The sequence below is a fragment of the Bufo gargarizans genome, chromosome 3 (genome assembly GCF_014858855.1).
Source record: "Bufo gargarizans isolate SCDJY-AF-19 chromosome 3, ASM1485885v1, whole genome shotgun sequence".
Lineage (NCBI taxonomy): Eukaryota > Metazoa > Chordata > Amphibia > Anura > Bufonidae > Bufo > Bufo gargarizans.
The window spans coordinates 83,017,554-83,025,495 of NC_058082.1; positions in this window are offsets into that span (position 1 = coordinate 83,017,554).

Below are 7,942 nucleotides of genomic sequence, written 5' to 3' on the forward strand. Positions count from 1 at the left end.
TTATGTTCATTAAGGCCACGTTTAGACAACTATAAAGCAGTTAACCAGTACATCTGGTCTAATTAGTACATGTTTTAAAGAGGACCTGTCACCACTCCTGACCTGCCTGTTTTAATAGCTTTATGCATTCCCCATGTAATAACAATTCTGGAGCATCTATCTTATATCTCTACGTTGTGCCATTCCTGTATTATTTCTACTAGAAGTTATGAATGAATTGCTAGCAGTCTGCAGTAAGGGTACAGAGGGGAGGTAGCAAGTTGGGGGGGGGGGGGGGGGATTGTACCAGCACAGACTCACTCCTCTATCCAATCAGTCTGTGCAGATCCCCCCCCCCCTCCTAACTTGTTACCACCCCTCTATACCCTTACTGAAGGCTAATAGCAATTCATTCATAACTTCTAGTAGAAATAATACAGGAATGGCACAACATAGAGCCATAAGAATAGATGCTCCTGGATTGTAAGCCTAACATCAGTATTGAGTAAGGGTATAGGTCTATATGACCCCAAGTTCAAAAGGATCCTTACCTTTTTTTCAATATTAATGTTATTACAGCTTCTGTCATTGACTCTGGCAGAATCCCATCCTTTAATGAGTCAACAAATACCTTTACTAGGCGGGGGAGGATAACTTCCCTCTATCTACGATAAAATTCATATGGAAATCCATCTGACCCAGGGGAAGAATTGTCAGAGCATGCAGCCTCTATTTCTTGTAAGGAGAAATCTGCCTCAAGCAATTCTGTTTGACTATCTGTAAGAACTGGACAGGAAATGGCATCCAAATAGGAATCCATCATTTCCTCAGTAATATTAGTACCTGCTTTATGTAAATCTGAAACATGATAAAATAAAAATAAAATCCCCTTTATAGACTCTTGATCATTAATAATTCTACCATCTATTGGGGCTCATGCACACGACCATTGTTTTGCAGTCCGGTTTTCAGATCCGTTGTTCTGTATCAATTTTTTTTCTCTCTGATTTAAGTCCTACAGTCCTCCTCTGTTCCGTTATTCCACAACATTTCCGTAAGATTATTTTTTTGCAGATCGGAAACAGCAACTTATTAATCACCAAACACATGAGGAATATGGGCTTGGCATAGAATTTCTACAGTATGGATCTGCAAAATATGGATGTATTCCGTGTGCGTTCCGTATTTTTTGTGGACCCATTGACTTGAATGGAGCCTTGGACTGCGATTTGCAAACAATAATAGGACATGCACTACTTTTTTGGGGAACAGAAATTGAAAGCACACGCAGTACCTTCCGCTGTTTTTGCAAACCCATTGAAGTGAATGGTTCTGCATACGGTCCGCAAAAATATGGAATGGAAGCGGAAAGGGACTACATTTGTGTGCGTGAGCCCTTGAGCGGATGCTACCTGTTTTTTTTTTAATCTTGATTAGCGATCACACTCGACAGTTTTTCCCAGGAGAACTAATTCAGTAAAATATTTGACCTTAAAAAAATAGTGAAGGTACACCCCCCCAACTCGTTACCTCCCCTCTGTACCCTTACTGCAGACTGCTAGCAATTCATTCATAACTTCTAGTAGAAATACAGGACTGGCACAACATAGAGCCATAAGAATAGATGTTCCCGAATTGTAATTACACAGGGGATGCATTAAAACAGGCATGGCAGGAGAGTTGAAAGGTCCTCTTTAAAGACTATGGACACCTTTGGGGCAATTTAACATTGCATTTTACTTATTTTGGGCTGCCCTATTGACTCAATCTGTACTTCCCTGACAACTCAAACACTCATGCTAACTAAAATATCAGTTTAATAAATTAGCTGAATGTTTAAGAGCAGTCAGGAGTTCAGCAATAACGTTCAGACAGTCAAAGCAGTTTTCTGACTGATTCAGCGTGCAGGACAGAGCAATAGTCTGTAGATACACTAAAGCTGTAGAGGTGTACATAGCCTTTAAATCACTGTAGAAATTGCACTTTACATGCCAAATGCTTATGAAAACTTATCTTCATCTGATTAACACTTCAGCAACATAAATGCTTTTAACCCCTTGAAGAGCAGAATTTCTTTATCTTTCATCTTTGTATTTGAGCAGTTGTAACTTTTTGGTCCATGCAGCTTTCAAAGACATTTTTGGCGAGATTTTTGTATTTTGTCAAAAATGCTGGAAAAAGGAATCTCTGCTTCGAATGACTATCATAAATGCTATAGATTTATTGTACAAGCCGTTATTAACCACTTCAGCCCCGCTAGCTGAAACCCCCTTCATGACCAGGCCACTTTTTACACTTCGGCACTACACTACTTTCACCGTTTATCGCTCGGTCATGCAACTTACCACCCAAATGAATTTTACCTCCTTTTCTTCTCACTAATGGAGCTTTCATTTGGTGGTATTTTATTGCTTCTGACATTTTTACTTTTTTTGTTATTAATCAAAATGTAACAATTTTTTTGCCAAAAAATGACATTTTTCACTTTCAGCTGTAAAATTTTGCAAAAAAAACGACATCCATATATACATTTTTCGCCAAATTTATTGTTCTACATGTCTTTGATAAAAAAAAAATGTTTGGGCAAAAAAAAAAATGGTTTGGGTAAAAGTTATAGCGTTTACAAACTATGGTACAAAAATGTGAATTTCCGCTTTTTGAAACAGCTCTGATTTTCTGAGCACCTGTCATGTTTCCTGAGGTTCTACAATGCCCAAACAGTAGAAAAACCCCACAAATGACCCCATTTCGGAAAGTAGACACCCTAAGGTATTCGCTGATGGGCATAGTGAGTTCATAGAACTTTTTATTTTTTGTCACAAGTTAGCGGAAAATGATGATGATTTTTTTTTTTTTTCTTACAAAGTCTCATATTCCACTAACTTGCGACAAAAAATAAAAAATTCTAGGAACTCACCAAGCCCCTCACAGAATACCTTGGGGTGTCTTCTTTCCAAAATGGGGTCATTTGTGGGGTAGTTATACTGCCCTGGCAATTTAGGGGTCCAAATGTGTGAGAAGAACTTTGCAATCAAAATGTGTAAAAAATGACCGGTGAAATCCGAAAGGTGCTCTTTGGAATGTGTGCCCCTTTGCCCACCTTGGCAGCAAAAAAGTGTCACACATCTGGTATCGCCGTACTCAGGAGAAGTTGGGGAATGTGTTTTGGGGTGTCATTTTACATATACCTATGCTGGGTGAGAGAAATATCTTGGCAAAAGACAACTTTTCCTATTTTTTTATACAAAGTTGGCATTTGACCAAGATATTTTTCTCACCCAGCATGGGTATATGTAAAATGACACCCCCAAACACATTCCCCAACTTCTCCTGAGTACGCCGATACCACATGTGTGACACTTTATTGCAGCCAAGGTGGGCAAAGGGGCACATATTCCAAAGTGCACCTTTCGGATTTTGCAGGCCATTTTTTACACATTTTGATTGCAAGGTACTTCTCACACATTTGGGCCCCTAAATTGCCAGGGCAGTATAACTACGCCACAAGTGACCCCATTTTGGAAAGAAGACACCCCAAGGTATTCCGTGAGGGGCACAGCGAGTTCCTAGAATTTTTTTTTTTTTGTCACAAGTTAGCGGAAAATGATGATTTTTATTTTTTTCTCATTTTTCCTTACAAAGTCTCATATTCCACTAACTTGCGACAAAAAATAAAAAATTCTAGGAACTCGCCATGCCCCTCACAGAATACCTTGGGGTGTCTTCTTTCCAAAATGGGGTCACTTGTGGCGTAGTTATACTGCCCTGGCAATTTAGGGGCCCATATGTGTGAGAAGTACTTTGCAATCAAAATCTGTAAAAAATGACCGGTGAAATCCGAAAGGTGCACTTTGGAATATGGGTCCCTTTGCCCACGTTGGCATCAAAAAAGTGTCACACATCTGGTATCGCCGTACTCAGGAGAAGTTGGGGAATGTGTTTTGGGGTGCCATTTTACATATACCCATGCTGGGTGAGAGAAATATCTTGGCAAAAGACAACTTTTCCAATTTGTTTATACAAAGTTGGCATTTGACCAAGATATTTTTCTCACCCAGCATAGGTATATGTAAAATGACACCCCAAAACACATTCCCCAACTTCTCCTGAGTACGGCGATACCACATGTGTCACACTTTTTTGTTGCCAAGGTGGGCAAAGGGGCACATATTCCAAAGTGCACCTTTCGGGTTTCGCAGGCCATTTTTTACACATTTTGATTGCAAGGTACTTCTCACACATATGGGCCCCTAAATTGCCAGGGCAGTATAACTACGCCACAAGTGACCCCATTTTGGAAAGAAGACACCCCAAGGTATTCCGTGAGGGGCACGGCGAGTTCCTAGAATTTTCTTTTTTTTGTCACAAGTTAGCGGAAAATGATGATTTTCTTTTTTTTCTCTTTTTTCTCTTTTTTCCTTACAAAGTCTCATATTCCACTAACTTGCGACAAAAAATTCTAGGAACTCGCCATGCCCCTCACGGAATACCTTGGGGTGTCTTCTTTCCAAAATGGGGTCATTTGTGGGGTAGTTATACTGCCCTGGCAATTTAGGGGCCCATATGTGTGAGAAGTACTTTGCAATCAAAATGTGTAAAAAAAATGGCCTGCAAAATCCGAAAGGTGCACTTTGGAATATGTGCCCCTTTGCCCACCTTGGCAGCAAAAAAGTGTCACACATCTGGTATCGCCGTACTCAGGAGAAGTTGGGGAATGTGTTTTGGGGTGCCATTTTACATATACCCATGCTGGGTGAGAGAAATATCTTGGCAAAAGACAACTTTTCCCATTTTTTTATACAAAGTTGGCATTTGACCAAGATATTTATCACACCCAGCATGGGTATATGTAAAATGACACCCCAAAACACATTCCCCAACTTCTCCTGAGTACGGCGATACCAGATGTGTCACACTTTTTTGCAGCCTAGATGCGCAAAGGTGCCCAAATTCCTTTTAGGAGGGCATTTTTAGACATTTGGATCCCAGACTTCTTCTCACGCTTTAGGGCCCCTAAAAAGCCAGGGCAGTATAAATACCCCACATGTGACCCCACTTTGGAAAGAAGACACCCCAAGGTATCCAATGAGGGGCCTGGCAAGTTCATAGAAATATAATTTTTTTCGCAAAAGTTAGCGGAAATTGATTTTTTTTTTGTTTTTTCTCACAAAGTCTCACTTTCCGCTAACTTAGGACAAAAATTTCAATCTTTCATGGACTCAATATGCCCCTCAGCAAATACCTTGGGGTGTCTTCTTTCCAAAATGGGGTCAGTTGTGGGGTGTTTGTACTGCCCTGGCATTTGAGGGTCTCCGCAATCATTACATGTATGGCCAGCATTAGGAGTTTCTGCTATTCTCCTTATATTGAGCATACAGGTAATGAGATTTTTTTTCCGTTCAGCCTCTGGGCTGAAAGAAAAAAATGAAAGGCACAGATTTCTTCATTCGCATTGATCAATGTGGATGAAAAAATCTCTGCCAAAAAAAAAAAAATGGAGGGGAAAGGCGTCTGCCAGGACATAGGAGCTCCGCCCTACATCCATACCCACTTAGCTCGTATGCCCTGGCAAACCAGATTTCTCCATTCGCATCAATCGATGTGGATGAATAAATCATTGCCGGGATTTTTTATTTTTTTATATATATATATACAAAGTGTTTGCCAAAGCATAGGAACACCGCCTCCTCCTCAGCTCGTATGCCTCGGCAAACACATCTGTTACTGCAGAGGAGAAAATCCCGTCTTGCAGCGCCGCATACACCGACTTGCGTGTAATCTGACAGCAGCGCAATGATTCTGTCAGAATGCACATCGGTGCTGCAGCTGGTCGATCGGTTGGTCCACCTGGAAGGTAAAAAGACAACAAAAAAAAAAAAGAAAAAACCAGGCCGCAACGCAATAATTTTATTAACTTTGCAACAGAACATGTAACTTTAACTTTTTGAACTGAACATTAACGTGTTTGCTTACTGGTGTGTTTTTTTTTATTTTTTTTTTACCTTTATAGAACAAACCTCTCCTTCCCCATGGGTCAATGTGCAAAGCGCAAATCGCCCAAAGATGTGGCGAAGTGCGTTATGCACTTTGTCCCATGTGAAAGGAGACGTTTGCAGCAGCAGTGAGTGAATGGGCCCTAATAGCCCTGTGTGCCTATCCTGGTGAGATGATCCCTATGCTAATAGTGTACCTGTGAGTGGTACTTCCGGAAACACTCTCCAAAGCATAGGGCAGGGTGGTCAGGACAGTCAGGACAGAAATAGCGGGTGTCACGCCTTATTCCACTCCTGCTACAGACACGACATCTTTTTCGGGGTGACGGTTGGGTTGAGGTACCAGGAACGACATTGGGGAAATGTCGCTCGTGTAGACGGCTAACTACACTGGTGGATGGGGCCACGGAACCTCCTGGGTACAGGAGGTTCTCGATGATCTCTTCCTGAAATTTGAGGAAGGATCCAGTTCTCCCAGCCTTACTGTAGAGAACAAAACTATTGTACAGAGCCAATTGAATTAAATATACAGACACCTTCTTATACCAGCGTCTGGTTCTGCGGGAAACTAAATACGGAGACAACATCTGGTCATTGAAGTCCACCCCTCCCATGTGGAGGTTATAGTCGTGGACTGAGAGGGGCTTTTCAATGACACGGGTTGCTCGCTCAATTTGTATTGTCGTGTCTGCGTGAATGGAGGAGAGCATGTAAACGTCACGCTTGTCTCTCCATTTCACCGCGAGCAGTTCTTCGTTACACAGTGCGGCCCTCTGCCCCCTTGCAAGACGAATAAGGGTGACACCAAGTCCTAAACTGTCTTCCCACTGCTCCCCAGGTAGTCAGGGCAACCGACCGGCTCCAGGGTCTGATCTTTTCCCTCATAGACACGAAATTTGTGGGTATAGCCTGTGGCCCTTTCACAGAGCTTATACAATTTGACCCCATACCAGGCGCGCTTGCTTGGGATGTATTGTTTGAAGCCAAGGCGCCCGGTAAAATGTATTAGGGACTCGTCTACGCAGATGTTTTGCTCTGGGGTATAAATATCTGCAAATTTCAGGTTGAAATGGTCTATGAGGGGCCGAATTTTGTGGAGCCGGTCAAAAGCAGGGTGGCCCCTGGGACGGGAGGCGGTGTTGTCACTAAAGTGCAGGAAACGCAGGATGACCTCAAATCGTGTCCTGGACATAGCAGCAGAGAACATGGGCATGTGATGAATCGGGTTCGTGGACCAATATGACCGCAATTCATGCTTTTTTGTCAGGCCCATGTTGAGGAGGAGGCCCAGAAAAGTTTTAATTTCGGAAACTTGGACTGGTTTCCACCGGAAAGCCTGGGCATAATAGCTTCCCGGGTTAGCGGTTATAAATTGTGTGGCATACAGATTTGTTTCTGCCACAACTAAGTCTAAAAGCTCCGCAGTCAAGAACAGCTCAAAAAATCCCAGGGCCGAACCGATCTGAGCTGTCTCAACCCGAACTCCAGACTGGGCGGTGAAGTCTCAACCCGAACTCCAACTGACGAAAAGAACCAGCAGAGGAGCAGGCAGCCATATAACAGATCATATTTACAAATATGATCTGTTATACGGCTCTGATTGGATTTTTTAAAAATCAGCAACCTGCCAGCCATGATCACGGCTGGCAGGTTGCTGACGAAATAGTCCTGAACGAAATGCCGGCGTGAACTGCGCATGCACGGGTGCATATTCACGTCATCTCGCGTCTCGCGAGATGACGCGTATATGCGTGACTCTGCGCAGCGCTGCCACCTCCGGACCGCACATCTGCGTTAGGCGGTCCGGAGGTGGTTAAAGCACCATTTCAGGACTATGTAGATGTTTACCCATTACAAAAAAAATAAATAAAAAACTGTAGATCTTTTGTTTTATTGATTTTTATCCAAATTTGTTTTACTTTTCTTTATTAAGTAATGTGCTGCTATATATCTAGTTAGTACTAATGCTA